We start from the raw sequence: 16,218 nt of genomic DNA, 5'->3' as shown, positions 1-16,218 counted from the left end.
AGAGAGAGGGAGAGAGAGAATCCCAAGCAGGCACCATGCTATCACAGAGCCTGATGTGGGGCTTGAATCCATGAACCAGGAGATCATGACCTGGGCTGAAATCAAGAGTTGGATGCTTAACCAAATGAGCCACCCAGGAGCCCAAGTTTTGTAACTTCATATCACTACATTTAAGATATGGAATATCAAGAAGAGTAAACATCACTGAAGAACTTTACCTCCTCATGGGAAGGAGATTACTGCATTTTTTATCGTACATAGGATAGTTGTATCATGTTAGGTAGAAATATGACTTATTATTGCCTTTATTCGAAGATTAAGTATGGTCTAAGAGATGGTTTATCAGGGGGTCCTGGGTGGCTCAGTCGGTTAAGCATCCAACTTCAGCTCAGGTCATGATCTCACAGTTTGTGGGTTTGAGGCCTGTGTCAGGATCTGTGCTGACAGCTTGGAGTCTGGAGCCTGCTTCTAACTGTATCTCCCTCTCTCTCTGCCCCTCCCCTACTCATGCTCTGACTCTCTCTCTGTCAAAAATACATAAACATTAAAAAAATTTAATAGATGGTTTATGGATGCCAAGATAATTTACTAGTGGACTTTGAGTATAGCAGATTGTCCTCCATAATGTGGGTGGGCCTCATCCCGTCAGTGGAAGGTCTGAATAGAAAAAAAGACTTACCTCCTGTCAGCAAGAGGGAATTCTCCAACAGACTGCCTTCTGACTTTACCTGCACCATAGTCTTTTCTTTTGGATTCTAACTACAATTCTTTCTTGGGTTTACAGCCTACCTGTCCCCCTCATTAAGTTTTGGATTCACCCAGCCTCCACCATCCTATGAGCCAATTCCATAAAATAAATCTCTTCTTATATGTATATACACACATTCTATTTGTTCTGTGCTTCTGAATAATTCTGATTAATAGAGGGAATAAGGAAATATGGCAGTAGCTGATGCATGGAGTGGAATCAAGAAAAAGTATCTCACTATGATAGAAATAACAGTATCTTCCTATGTTGATGTGTATAGTCCTACAGAACAAGGAAACAGATGTGAGGTAAGAGAAAGCATAAAGATGAGCTGTGGTGATGTCCCTGAGTAGATGTGAGGGAATGTGTCAGGGACACGGACAGATCAAGATAGTGGTGAATGGGCAGCTGAATACATTGCTGACATAGTGGGAATATTGAGAAAATGGTGGAAAATGGTGGGATTCCAGAAACATTCTGAAGGTAAACCTACAGAATGCACGGGGGGTGGGGGTGGGGTGGAATTGCTGAGTCTACAACATTTTTAGTAAAGAAATGTATTACTTTGTCCTAGCCATTCCTTTTTTATATAACTGATTTGAATGGTCAACTTTATTATATTGTGTTATATTATACTATATAGAATGTAAATGCTGCCTTTCAACAAGTATATGTTTTAAATCACCACTAATTAATTAACTAATACCAATTTAGTAACAAGAGTTAGAAGAAAATACTCCTGTGTGAATACATTACCAATGACAAATTTAGAGGTAAAATTCACCATTCACATGATATTCTACACACAGACATATTCTATATTCCATATACAGTTTAATGCATGATGGGTTAGGAATTCCTTTCTACTGAGATGCTTTGGGATGTTTTTGATAATGGCCAGACTACAAAATGGGTTTCTGATTTCGTTTCGATTATTTTATTTTATTTTTTACAGTTATGGTGTTTATCGGGGTAGCACGAACATATAACATTATATTTGTTTCCAGGGTAAAATGTAATGATTCGATACCTGTGTACGTTGTGAAATGATCACCACAATTACTGTAGTTAACATCTGTCACCATAATAGCTACAATATTTTTTTTCTTTGATGACAACTTTTAGGATTTAGTCTCAGCAACTTCCAATATGCAATATAGTATTATTAACTATAGTCCTTATCCCTTACACTAAATTCTTAAGACTTATTTATTTATAACTGGAAGTTTGTACCTTTTGGTCTCCCTTCACCTATATTACCCTCCCCCCCAGGCCCCAGCAACCAGAAAACTTTTATTTTAAATTATGTATTTTCTTTCTTTTTTCTCTTTGTTTCTTTCTTTCCCCCACTCCTTCCCCCTATTTTTACTTTTTCCCTTTTCTTCTTTTCTTCTTTCTCTCTCTTCCTCTTTCCTCCCTTTTCCCTTCCTCTATCCCTTTTAAAATATCATTTAGCATATCAACATTAACAGATATTTATTAAGAATTCAGTATGTGCTCCACACCATAAGTACTTTAATTAAAGTTTTTGAAGTGTAGACAAGTTGCTGTCCCTAAAGATTTCGGTCTTTATTAAAGAGACAAAATTAATGTTTATGGAACAATTAAAAGATGAGTATGAATGTTTAATTTTGTCAGTGCAAGTAATAATGTCTCTAAGAAAGGGGGAGTTTGGAAAAGGGAGAAATCTTTTTAGACAAAGTTTCATGAAAAGGCTGGCACTTGAGAAAGTATCTGGTATCATGTTAACATAGCTATGAAATATAATACATCACTTGTGGCTACATTCTCTTGTAATATATTCTTTTCTCCTGTCCCCTGTAACATATGGTACAATCCTCATGGGGTTTTCTGTAAGCTATATTCTTCACATAGACAGAGTGAATTTTAAAATAGCTCTTTCTGAAGTTGTCTCCTGCAAAAATTAGGTCAGACACATACTGGTCAAAGGAAGAAAAAAAATGAGGGAATTACCGAGTTTCTGACAAACAATACGTCTTCTTACAGTTTTTGCTTTGAATTCTCCTTCTCCTTCTCCTTCTCCTCCTCCTCCTCCTCCTCCTCCTCCTCCTCCTCCTCCTTCTCCTCCTCCTCCTCCTTCTCCTTCTCCTTCTCCTTCTTCTTCTCTCTCTGTCTCTGTGTCTGTGAGAGAGAGAGAGAGAGAGAGAGAGAGAGAAAGAGAGAGAGACAGAGAGAGAAATACATATATCAATATATAACAGTGCATAACCATAAGTACAACATTTAAGAATAGCTGAATGTGGGGGCGCCTGGGTGGCGCAGTCGGTTAAGCGTCCGACTTCAGCTCAGGTCACGATCTTGCGGTCCGTGAGTTCGAGCCCCGCGTCAGGCTCTGGGCTGATGGCTCAGAGCCTGGAGCCTGCTTCCGATTCTGTGTCTCCTTCTCTCTCTGCCCCTCCCCCCTTCATGCTCTGTCTCTCTCTGTCTCAAAAATAAATAAACGTTAAAAAAAAAATTAAAAAAAAAAAAAGAATAGCTGAATGTGGATTTGACTATGATATGCCTTGTTGATGGTCGGTTTTTGTTGAATCTAATGGCGGTCCTCGGAAACAAAAAATAATATAAAAACAGGGAGGGGGACAAAACACAAGAGACTCATAAATATGGAGAACAAACTGAGGGTTACGGGAGGGGTTGTGGGAGGGGGGGATGGGCTAAATGGGTCAGGGACACTATTGCACTATATGCTAACTAATTTGGATGTAAATTAAAAAAAAATTAAAAAAAGAATAACTGAATGTGGGTAAATGGTTATGTTCTGTTAAAAGTGACTTAAAAAGACAATTTAGGTGATACAAACCAACTTTAATTTAACACTTTATGGAGAGGGCAGTCTTGTTCCCCAAGGGTCCAGAGAACTGCAAACTAGGGCAAAATGCAGGAAGCTTTAATAGGAAAAGTAGCGAACAAATGAGGAACAGGGAAGTGAATGTAGAGCCCAGTTGGCTTGGGATCTGGGGACTGGCTGACTGAATATGCAGGTTCCTGTCATGCATTTACAGGGACGTGGAAGTTATCGAAGTTTCGGTTTGCTGATGTGGCTTCCCAGGCAGAAGCGGTTCCCTCTTGGGCCTAGAAATTTGTTTCTAGATCACAAATAGATCTAATGGGACACGGAATGAAAAGACTAAATCAGACTGGCACATGGAAAGGATAGAGGCATGCCTGGTGCTGAAGCCAGACTCTGTTTTCCTTCTGATGGGGAGCATTTTTATTTGCCAAGTACAGTATTTGCTTAAAAACTCTACCAACCTGTTATCTCTACTCATCTTTTCCCTTTAGTGAAATGTGTTGTTTATCAAAACATGTTCGCTTTATTTGTCAGGCTGTAATTTCTGCCATGTGTTCAGTAGGTCAAAAAAAAAAAAAAAAAAAAAAAAAAAAAAAAAAGAAAAAGAAAAAGAAAAAAAAAGAAACTACTTTGCTTCCTAACTACTGATTTTGTAATAGAAACCAATTTGGAACATCTTCAAAGAAAGTCAAATTTTACAGTGGAAAAAAAAAGGAGCCAGTTGTTCTGGATTTATTCTTTTCAACTTTTACCCTGATTTATACATCAGCTGCTAAAATTCTATTTATTAATCAGAATAGCTTTCTTTTCTCTATTTCCCTTCCAGGCCAATGTATCTTGGATGGGCTTCCTTTTCTGAAGCGATCTAAAATGTGGCACAATGGGAATCAGCCTTTGCTTTGTCGTGCTTTACACGTTTCAGTTCTGAGTTTTTATGCAGCGGCACACTGCGGCTAATGACCTCAGCGCACCCAATCGTCTTTGGAAGACATCAACGCCTTTCTTTCTCCACTGCATTTCTAGCTGTTATTATTATTAGTATCATCATACGCACCGGCCTACGTAACGTTATTGTACAGTTAAATGACCCCTCTGCATACTACCCAGGCTGCCCCTAAATCCTATATTCTGCAATTCGTAATACATAGACTTAATTAGGTGCAATAATCTATTTGAAGATGGAATTCATTTCAAATGTTTCTGGTAATTAAAGCAAAATTCAAAGGCTACTATTTCTAGGTTTACACACTAAAGGTTATATTGAGAACACGAGAACAGCGAGACCCAACGTAGGCGGCCTGATTTCATACATGAAAGACCACTCTCTCCGGCAGAACATCTCCTCATCTGCAAAGCTGATGCCTGCAATTCCTTTAATGAGGACACATAGTATTTGATTCCACAATACCACTGGAAACTAAAAATACAAGTACATCGGAGAGGTAGCTCAGTGATTTATATTTATTCTATGCCATCAATGCCCGAGATCAGATCCTCTCTTGCAAGGAAATTTTGTTATGAGGGAATTAGAATTCTGAAAAGGAACAAAAGTGACCGTTCCTGAAGGAGGTGAGTTTGTTAAGCAAAGGAAGACAGATCCACTCAAGGTCCAGCTTCAACATACTGCACGAGGCCCCCCTTGACAGCAGCACTGCTTTTTTATTTATTTATTTATTTTTTTTATCTCTTCTTTCCTTTTTTTAAAATTGTGGCATAATTGACCTGCGGCGTATTAGTTTCAGGTGTACAAATGTAACGGATCGAGATTTGTCTACACTGGGAAATAATCACAAATCTACTCGGCGTCTGCTGCCGGTAAAAGTTACAAGTTTGTTTTTCTTGCGATGAGGACTTTTAGGCTTTGACCCTTTCGGCAGTTTTCAAGGGTGCGTTACAATGTCATGGACCGTAGTCACTAGGCTGCAAGTCTCTACCTCTTGACTCCCCTCCTCTCTAGCAACCTCCATTCTATTCTCTGCGTCTACGAGTTTTGCTTTATTCGCTCATTTTTTTTTAGATTCCACATTTAAATGAAATCATACAGTATTTGTTTTTCCGTCTGACTTATTTCATTACTGCCTCCATAAGCATCCCGAAGAAGTAAGCGCTAGTGTTCCTTGAAGCTGAGAAGGCAAAATGCTCACGAAGGGACCGTATTCTCGCCATTTAACATCTATGACCATTTCTGCCTAGCAGCTAAAGTACTCTTTTCCTGGTCACAGATGTGAGAAAGAGGAGGGAGCTGCTTAAGGGCGCCTAGGTCACTCGGTTGGTTGAGCATCAGACTTTGGCTTGGGTCATGATCTCACAGGCTTGTGAGTTCGAGCCCTGCCGTCGGTGTGGAGTCTGGGTTCAGATCCTCTGTCCCCCTCGCTCTCTGCACCTCCCCTGCTCCCTCTCTTTCAGAAATAAATAAGCATTAAACAAAAAAAGGTGAAGTAGGCGCTTACGTGTCTGCTAATTTTTCCTTTTCGCCCTCTCCAGCTTAAAAAAAGTGAAAAGTTCACAATCAAGAACATTAATAGATATTATCCTTGTGTCCTATATATTTTTTGGTGTCTGTGTGTATCTCTCTCTCTCTCTCTCTCTCTATAGCTAATCTATAACTATATCTATATATCATCTATATCTATATCTATGTATATATATCATCTATATCTATATCTATATCTATATCTATATCTATATCTATCTATACACACAAATTGGGTTCTATGCCTTACAAAGATAAAACTTTGCCTTGGAATGTGAACTCTTTTTTTTTTTTTAATGTGAACTCTTGATTCAGGATCTAAAACCAACAAACAAACACAAATAGTTGTATGTTAGTTGTGATTATATATACAAGCGAATTATTTGTGTAATCAGTATTCAAGAAGCATTTGCCAAAAACCTTTTTACATACTTAGGTACTACTTTGTTATAATATTTTGCCACTGAGAGTTCCATCCAGAAGGGTTCCACTTGTTTTGTAATGACAAAATCATGAGGAAAGACTTGATAATATTTTATAAATAGTCAATATGACCGTTATTTCTGCCATCGGCTATGAAATGAATTGCTGAAAAAGAATTCCTGTCACTTCCCGGTACTTTCTAGCCTCTGTATTATTTTGTCTTGCTTTTATTTGCTTCTCTTGGCCACAAGTGAAGAGTTCCTAAAGACTTATGACTTGATAAACATCTGAGGGTAGAATTTAGCCTTTTATATGGTAACAAAATTCCCTGAAGTATGTTGACAAGCAGAATGAGACCCAGGGCCATCTACCCCATACTTGTCCTGGATGCTGAAACCCAAACTCAAATTCACAGTATACTTCAACAGGACTTTGCTATTTCTGGCTTCACTCGCATTTATTCACCCTTCCAGGACTGTCCTGGAAGCAACCGGTTTGATTGTTTGTTACTGGAATATCCTGACACTCCCAGCAACTAACTCTTCAGTGGAAAACATCAACGGGCGGTTTGTACTCTAAAATTATTTGAAACCCTGGCCGAAATCCTAACCTTACCATTTTCACAAATCCTGGGCTGTTGCGTTACGATTCGTACCCAATGTTAATCAGTCTCCTGCAATGAACGATGCCCTTTAAACCACACATCCAAATCTCAATAGTTCTGACTTTCTCTTCTTCACTCGGAGACTATCCTTTGTTGTGGAAAGTGATAATGAACACCTGGAAAATAGCATGAGCCATCATGAAAGCGGAAAATAGGTATACTGTTTAGCACATGGCAGGGGGCACATTCTGGCAAAGATGTAGATTGTCTGAAAATAGTTACAGAACATTGAAAAACTAAGGTAAGTTTCTCTGGACAAGAATCTTAAAGCTTATATTATTTTTAGACGAATAGTTTCCCGTTAAACCAATTGATAAACTGGTATATTTCACAAAACTAACATGTCATTGTATTAAGTTTTAGAAATAATTTACTTTTCAAAAAGTAATAAAACCTGATTTAAAGTTTTCCACGTTATTTTGATTGTCCTATGCCTTCTTTAATGGGTCTGGGCTACTGATTTGGTGATCGTTTTCCCAAGAATTGCTGAGGTAGTAGACAGGACAAAAGTTATTTTTGAGCAGAAACGTTTCAAAATCTGCACTTTGATATGACTGTGACAATAGTAAACAAAACCCTAAGCTTTTCAAAACTATATAAAGAAAGAACACTGATATTCTAGAATGTGTATGCCTGTGGAAAGAAAAGTAAAGGAAGTCACAATCGATTTCCAGTCTGAAAATTCCTGGTAGAGTGTTTGATTCTACTTTCTAATGCATTGACTAAATAAATAAATAAATAAATAAATAGAAAAAAAGAAAAGAAAAAAATGCCTTAATTGTGAATGGTGCCACGCTAGTCATAATACAAGGAGAAAGTTTAGATATACGTTTATTCTCTATGAGCTCCCAATGCTTCTGGAAGACATTGCTCATGATTTGAATAGAAGAACAGAATGAATTTGAATAGAGCTAATGCTCTCTCTCTCTCTCTCTCTCTCCCCTTTCTTGTTAAAAAGGGAAAGGCAGGATCATGGCAACTACCTTGAACACTTAATCCCGTATCTTTATGATATGTTAGTAGGTCTCTGTCTACACTGGGGGTTTTTGACTAAAATAATTCAAACAATCAAGTATAGGAAGGTTAAGACTGTTTCTATCAGATCCGCCTGTGTTCTATGTACCTGGCATGCCACCAGGTACATAACAATTTCCAATGAAAATATTGCATATATATCAAGTGAGCCTATAAATAAAGGCATTAAATTTATACCAGAATAACAGTTGGCATGATGGGAACAACAGAGAATGGGAAGTGGGTGGAATTAGTTCTCTCCTTCTAGGATATGCCTCTCCCCCCACAGACCCAATGCTGTCCTCCTTCTGTATTTGGGGCCCTAAGTTCTCTATCGGTTTTGATATTCCATCTCAGTCTGGTTGAGCTGCTATAACAGAATACCGTAGAGTGGGCAGCTTAAAAATAACAGAAATGTATTCCTTACAGTTCTGGAGGCTGGGAAATTAACCAAGGTGCCTTTACATTTGGTGTTTGGTGAAAGCTGGATTCCTGGTTAATAGATCTTTTCCTGTGCCCTCACATAGAGAAAGGGAACCCTCTGTGGGGTCTCTTTAATAAGGACACTAATCCCCTTCATTAGAGTGGAGCTCTTACGACCTAGTTATCTCCCAAAGGCTTCGCTTCCAAAATCCACCACCCTGGGGATTAGGTTTCAACATATGAACTGCGAGTGGGGACAAACATTTGGTCTATAGCACCTTCTTTCCAAGTTAATTTCTATTTCAGCTCACAAGTGATAAACTAACTTTAGCTTCAACACTAATGTGTTAAAGATGGATGGCGACACTATCCCACATTTGGGATGTTGGTGTTTTATAAAGCTTGTTAAGCAGTGGTCTGATACGATCTTATGCTTTGGAAGGAATGGTGCTGGAGGGGAAGACTTTTGGGGGTTTCAGTTATTTTTGCAGATTTTCAATCTGTGCTTGTAGAATGTAGTGAAAAAAGAGACTGGAATATGGATGTGAGAAATTGGCAAATTGCACGTGCTTTTCCCATTTAGTTCTTATTTATATAACTTTGTGTTGCCTAACTTGAAAACAGTCATCTTATTTCATGATATAGGCATGATACCCACAAAAATATGCAGATATGTTTAAGTAATTCATTATTACTTCACCTAGAAAAATAGAACTTCATTTAAGTAAGAGATTGAAAACTTCAATATAGTTTTGAATGGTTATTGCTCCCTAGAATGAGGAGGATACAATCTTCAAGTATAAGAATTATTGCTTAGGCAAGGACAATATTTAAAATAATTTATAAAGGAGTTAACAGCCATTTTATTCAGAGGTGATTCTGTCTTCAAAACATTCCCCTTGGGGCGCCCGGGTGGCTCAGTCAGTAAAGTGTCCTACTTCGGCTCCGGTCATGACCTCACGGTTCGTGAGTTCGAGGCCACGTCGGGCTCCGTGCTGACGGCTCAGAGCCTGGAGCCTGCTTTGGATTCTGTGTCTCCCTCTCTCTCTCTGCCCCTCCCATGCTCATTCTCTGTCTCTCTCTGTCTCAAAAATGAATAAAACATTAAAAAACATTAAAAAAAAAAAAACATTCCCCTTCATTGGGTCCTGACTGATGTTTTTTCTATAAAGATAAATTAGATTCTACACCATCGTTGAAGTGTTTCCCAATCTGCCATGACAGAAGATCTCTTCCAACGAAATCCTACAGCATTTTCTTTTATATTACTGTCACTGCACTAATCACATATGTCCTCGTGTATGTTAAAGGAGTTTGGGTCTGTGCCTTATCTTTCCTAGTCAATAGTATCTTCAAAGGAACAAGCAGTATCTTGTTTACCTATATGCCTGCCAATTAAGTTTTCAATAATTTTCCATTAAATTTAATCAGATACTAATAGCAACTCACGTAATGCTAAGTGCTAGACAAACATTTTAGTGATATATACATATAATTTATATATACATATAATTTATCATTTTAGTGATACATATGTATAATTTATTTCCTATAGTAAACCTGAGAGTTGTTACTAACTCCTTTACATATGGAGAAACTGAGACAGTGATAAGTTCTGTGCTTTGCCCCTGGTCGTGCAGTCAGTAGAGTGTCAATGTAGGATTTTAACCTAGGCAATCTTCCTAGACTGCACACTCTACACTCTATGCTTTTCTTCCAGTTGCATGACAAAAGGCACATATTCAGGAATTTATGTAGCTTTTAATTCTGTATTTAATTTTCTTTTTTATTAATGCATATGAATATGCATTCATATACATTCATTTACATACATACACATATGCATAACCATATATAAAATCCTCATTACAAATACATGTACATTGTAAAAGAATCAGTATAAGAATTTTTTTCATAGAGAGTTCAATGCTCTCTAATCCTACGTAGGAGGAATAACCACTGCTAATAGTGGAGGGTTATTCCTCAATACTTTGCCGGCATATGCTGAACTTGAGGGGACACATAGAAGAATGCTCACAAGAGCATTGTTCATAGCAATCAAACAGTGCAAACAACATAAATGTCACCGATGGGGAGGGAATGCATGCACTGAGATATCATCCTGATGGAATACTATATTTGCCTTAGTTTGGGTATCAGGGGAGACTCTGAGAAGAGGAGCAGGTGATTTATTTGGAAGTTGAACCCAGAGAGCCGGTTTGAAGGCAAAGGGATAGTAACAAGAGGCAGGAGGAAAAGTCAATAGAGTGCATGAATGAGTGGTTTTCCAGTGCAGGCAATTGGGGCTCATACCCCCTAGAGAGACTCTAGGGAATTATGTGCATTGGATGTCAGAATTTCAACAGTAAAGTTCAATCAGTTCCTTCAATAAAGACAGCCTAGCATCCACAAACATGTTCTTTGTGGCATCAGCAACCTGATGGAAGTCAACGAGTGGCCACTTTCAAATGACCATGTCTTGATGACCACCTAATTCACTTACTTCTTACCTGCTAAGTGTCCACCTGTTAATAACCTTGCCTTGCACATCAAGGGGCTTCAATAAATACGTGAAAACATGATTGAACAGGTGAACACATTTAGTGTATGATTTTGTAATCAGGTTTTGTTTTGTTTTGTTTTGTTTTGCAATGGAGTTAACCTCTAACACATGTCCTGTGATTTCCTTTAGACCTGTTGTAGCCAATGGCTCAGGACCTTCTGCTTGAGCTGTGCCTTCCAAAGCCTGAGCGCATCTGTGTTCACTTAAGATGCTTTGAAATTTGAGCAACATGATAATTCTGACAAATATGAGATCATTGAAACAGAACATGCCATTATGTTGTCATGAGAAACAAAGATATGAATGCCTCCCAGGTGAGTGCAGGGAGGTTCGTTTGACGAAAGTCAGGCTTCATTGGCAATAGGTAAATAAATGAATCTCCACTCCAGTCATCCCTCACTTAACTCATGAGTGATGAGAGAACACAAAAAGCAAATACCTTTTAGATTGCTTCTCAGTCTATCAGAGCATAATCTCTTTGATACTTCAATGTTTTATAATCTATATTTTGTCCTTTTTGATGTGTTCTTGGGATCTAGACACTGCTCCTGACTTATCGTCTTAGTCCTCCCTATAAATTGGGTTCACATTATTCCTCTTGGAAAGATATTCACCTATATCAAATGAACATTTCAATAAGATGTTCCCATTTCATTTTCAGCTGATTTAAACCAGCAGCTGGGCTCCAATTTGCAAGTTGAATTTGCCTGTTCTAAAATGCCACAGCTACAAACTAATACAAAATTTGCTGTCCTTAATTCTCCTAGGATTTGATAACTTGCAACAGGGGGTTGGGTAAAGGAACATTCATATTTATTTCTTGAAGGGCTGGAAAATTATCTTTCCTTAAAAATGGAGAACAATTTCAAGTGATGTGCATGCATGTATAAATTTAAACTGCATATGTACACCCAGAATAAAATCACACAAGGCAAGATGATTATGTTTTATAATTGAAGGTTTTGCATTGAATGTATTTCCCTACATCATATTTATGATATTTAAAATACCCAAATCCAGAAAGCCTGCATAAGTAGACAGTCATAAAAAGAATACATTTTAATATAGTAAAAAACGTAAACAGCAAAAAGCTTCTCAACCATTTTTAATATTTTACCTATTAACAGCCACCTAAAGAATAAGTGGCAAAATACTGTTCATGTATTATATTTTTCCATTTAATGGTTTCAAATTTAAATGTAAATACTCATAATTGAATAAATAAATAAGTGGAAGTTTTATAGTGATACACAGTCAGTATGTATTGAAGTGTCATTTTATCAGTGTTAGTTATTTAAATTATTTTCTTATATATAGTATTTCCATAATAAAGGAGTAAATTATTTTAAAAATAAATAATTATAGGGGATGATAAATATATGTGCTTACCATCAGACATAGGTTTCTTTATCACAAAATATATTTTTAAAAAGCTATCCACAGGGCTCCTGGGTGGCTCAGTCGGTTGAGTGTCTGACTCTTGATTTCAGCTCAGGTCATCGTCTCGGGATTCATGGGATTGAATCCCCCAGTGGGCTCTTTGCATGACAGCATGGAACCTACTTGGGTTTCTCTCTCTCTCTCCCTCTCTCTCTCTCTCTCTCTCTGCCCTTCCCCAACTCACGCACACACGCCTGTGGGCATGCTCTTTCTGTCTCTCTCTCACTCTCTCTCTCTCAGAACAAATAAACTCAAAAAGTGTTTAAAAAATTATCCAGTGAACAATTTTTTAAGAGTTTACTCATTTCATAATCTCTTTATAGTTCCCCTTAGAGCCATACAAAGTGCAATGAAGTGTTTGGGCCTATCTCTTTTGAGGATTTCACTAGTATACAGTAGTTACCCACTTTCCCTAACACCGTTTTACTCATCAAAAGCTCAGAAGTAGACAACCGCTACATCCCATCTCATTCCATTCATCTCATCCCATCTCATCATCTCATCAGTGGGCATCTTATCACAGAATCACAAGAAGAAGGGCGAGTACAGTACAACAAGCTCTTTTGAGAGCGACCACATTCACATAACTTCTGTTACGGTATATTGTTACAATTGCTCTCTTTTGTTATTAGTCATTGTTGTTAATCTCTCACTGTGCCTGATTTATAAATTAACTTTTATCATAGATGTGTATGTATGTATAAGAACAATATGGTCTACATAGGGGCTGGTACTATCCATGGTTTCAGGCATCCAGGTGGTCTTGGAAGGTAGGTTTGCACCATGCCAATCTCAGCCTTTCTCTTCCTGGGGCTCCCTGTGTCAACAAAGGAACAAAATTATAAATTCCTTTGCCCCTTCATCTGCCCAGAAGAATGCAAGCAATCCCCTGTTCGCCGGCTTTGCAAAGACGGTTGAGATTACACGTGTGGCATTTGTTTCGGACATTGCACCTACTCAGTTAAGGGACGGTGCTGTGTGTTATGGTTCCTCCCTGAAGCTGCTGACCTGGATGGCAAGGGAGCTATGCATTAGAAAGTATTTAACATGGCTTTGACCAACTGTCCTTCGATGAAGCCCCTTAGTCCAATACCTGCAAAACACTGAATGCTAAGTGATTTTGTAATTGAAACACAAAGAACAGAAATGCCTTTGAAGAACACAGCTGAAACAATGATTTGGTATTGACAAATGATCACATATTACTGACCTACTACATTATGTTGTCTCATATAATCTAAAATACATTTTTTCATAATATTGTTTACACGAACGTTCTGCTGTAGGGAAACACTAATGACACCTGGCCACTGAACCAGGCCACTATTATACTACGAATATTTGTGAAAGAAGGAACGTGACTTTAATATATATGAAATAGTAGATATTTGTCAGATCAATAGAAGTAGACATTCTAAACGGCAATGATATTTTATTCCTTCTAGAAAATTGGAATGAAATATAGTCAAATATATTTTTAAAATTCTCACCTAAGAAAATATTATGCAGAGTTCTCAGAGATATAAAACTGTTAATATTTGTTTAGTAGGGAAATCATGTGATTAGTTCATTAGACAGTCTGTTAGAGCACATTTTTCCCAAGAGCTCGGTTTCATAGATTTAGAAACATACGCAAAAGAGTTAAAGTCATAGCTGCCAGGATCTCACTAAGGAGCAGTTCTGGTGCCCGCAAGATCCCCAGTGCCCACACACCTTTCATTTTCTTGCTAAGATAATTCAAGGAAACCTAATAAACATATTTCTTTTTGGCTAATGTGCTCAAGTAAATTAGAAATACGCATTAATTTAAGAAATGGTATTACCTATGTAAGTATATATCAGTATGTGTATGAATTTGTAGATAGACATACTGTTTCCTTCACTAGTATTAGAATATTTGACAGCATTATTTTAGATATTTAAGAGCAAACATTTTGGCATAAGAGCTGTACTAATTCCACTTATAGGTTCCTTGGCTTGCAGCTTCAAGACTCCAGTCCACCTCCATCATCACGTGGTCTTCCCTGTGTGCGTCTGTGTGTCTTTTCATCTTACACACCAGTCAATGAATTTACGGCTCCATTTGAATCCGGTATGACTTTATTCTAACTTGACTAATTAAATCTGCAAACACCCTATTTCCAAATAAGGTCACATTCTGTGGTTCTGGGTAGGTAAGAGTTTGAGGAGGATGGTATTCAACCTCGACAGCTCGCTACCGAAGAACCAGAGGAGGAGTAAACTGGTGTTCTGGAAACTATGTGCTGTTAGAAGCTCTCTTTCCCTCCCCTCAGAATATCTTCAGTGGTTTTGACTCTGAAAACAGATTGCCTCACATCGGTGTAAGGGAAATAGAGGAGACTTTTATATATGCTGCCTTAAGAAAAGCATCTCATGAAATACGTCGTTTAATTCTATTGGAATATATGGCATTTTAGAGAGCATTTTGTTTGCCCGTGAGTCCAGCAATTGTATTGGCACAAGTTTTTTTGTTTTTTGTTTTTTTTTTTTTTTTTTTTTTTTGTATCAGCATCTAAACTCTATGCCAATCATCTTTGTGTAATTTGGGAAAAAGATTAGAGAAAGACAGTTCTTGCAAATTTTTAGTTATTTGACTTAAAAATCCTGGTGATTTCTTTCTAGTCATTGCAGGGCACTGAATGGTATGTATAATTTAGGAACAGAGAGAAAAAGAAACATTCTTATGCTAAATCTTACAATATATCCTTCTCTGAAATACCCCCTTGGCAATCTGAAGAAAGATAATTCTGTACGTTGTCACATCATTACTCTTAGGTGACCTTTGTATTTCTTTTCTGGAAAATAATCTACTTGTGGTTTCTAATTATCTAATCATGGGGTATGCTTTAAACCCATATCCTTTGAACCTTAGGAATAAAACAAAAGAATTATTTGGATCTGTTTATAAAAGTATCTTCACTTCTCAATTCACATAATAAACAGTGGTACTTTATTTCTTATCCAGCAAGTTGTTCTTTAAGAGTTGTTTAGGAAAACAAACAATTGTGAAGATATATTTCTATGGACTGAATATATGAAACACCATGACATTTGGAACTGATTTCAATAGATATTGAATCCAAGAGCCTACTCAGTTTTTTTTTTTTTTTCAGGAATTTTTCTAAACCTCACTTAAAGTTATTTGGAAAACGTAGGATTCTTGAGGTAATTGAGGAACACCTTACAGTTACATTAAGTGAGGAAGCTGGCATTCCACAATCTGCCCTCGTGAAAGTTCTTCAGACTCCCTGGTGGGTCTGTCCCTAAAAAGATGGCAGGTGATGTTTCTGATTGACTGAATATAATTATGACTGAATAAGCATGCTTATTTTGTTCTTGTTAAAGAATACATGATGTGTGGATTATACTCAGTTGGCAAAATGTTTACAGTCATTTGCAAAATGTTTTGTTGAACTGAACCACCAAAATTAATTTGAATATGGGGAAAAGTGAACAACATGGAAAACAGCCTCATAACATTAATCCAAACTAAAGTTGTTCAGTGACTAAACTTTAATTAAGTGCTAGGCTGATTTTTAGGAGACAAATAACTTTCCAAAAAAGAAAAAAAAAAAAACCCAAAAAACAAATGACCTCGATTCTGGATGTTTTTGATTGTTTGTTTTCTGGGTAGTCA

This window comes from Lynx canadensis, chromosome D3 (genome assembly GCF_007474595.2).
Source record: "Lynx canadensis isolate LIC74 chromosome D3, mLynCan4.pri.v2, whole genome shotgun sequence".
In the NCBI taxonomy this organism is placed as follows: Eukaryota; Metazoa; Chordata; class Mammalia; order Carnivora; family Felidae; genus Lynx; species Lynx canadensis.
This window is presented reverse-complemented; position numbering follows the sequence as displayed.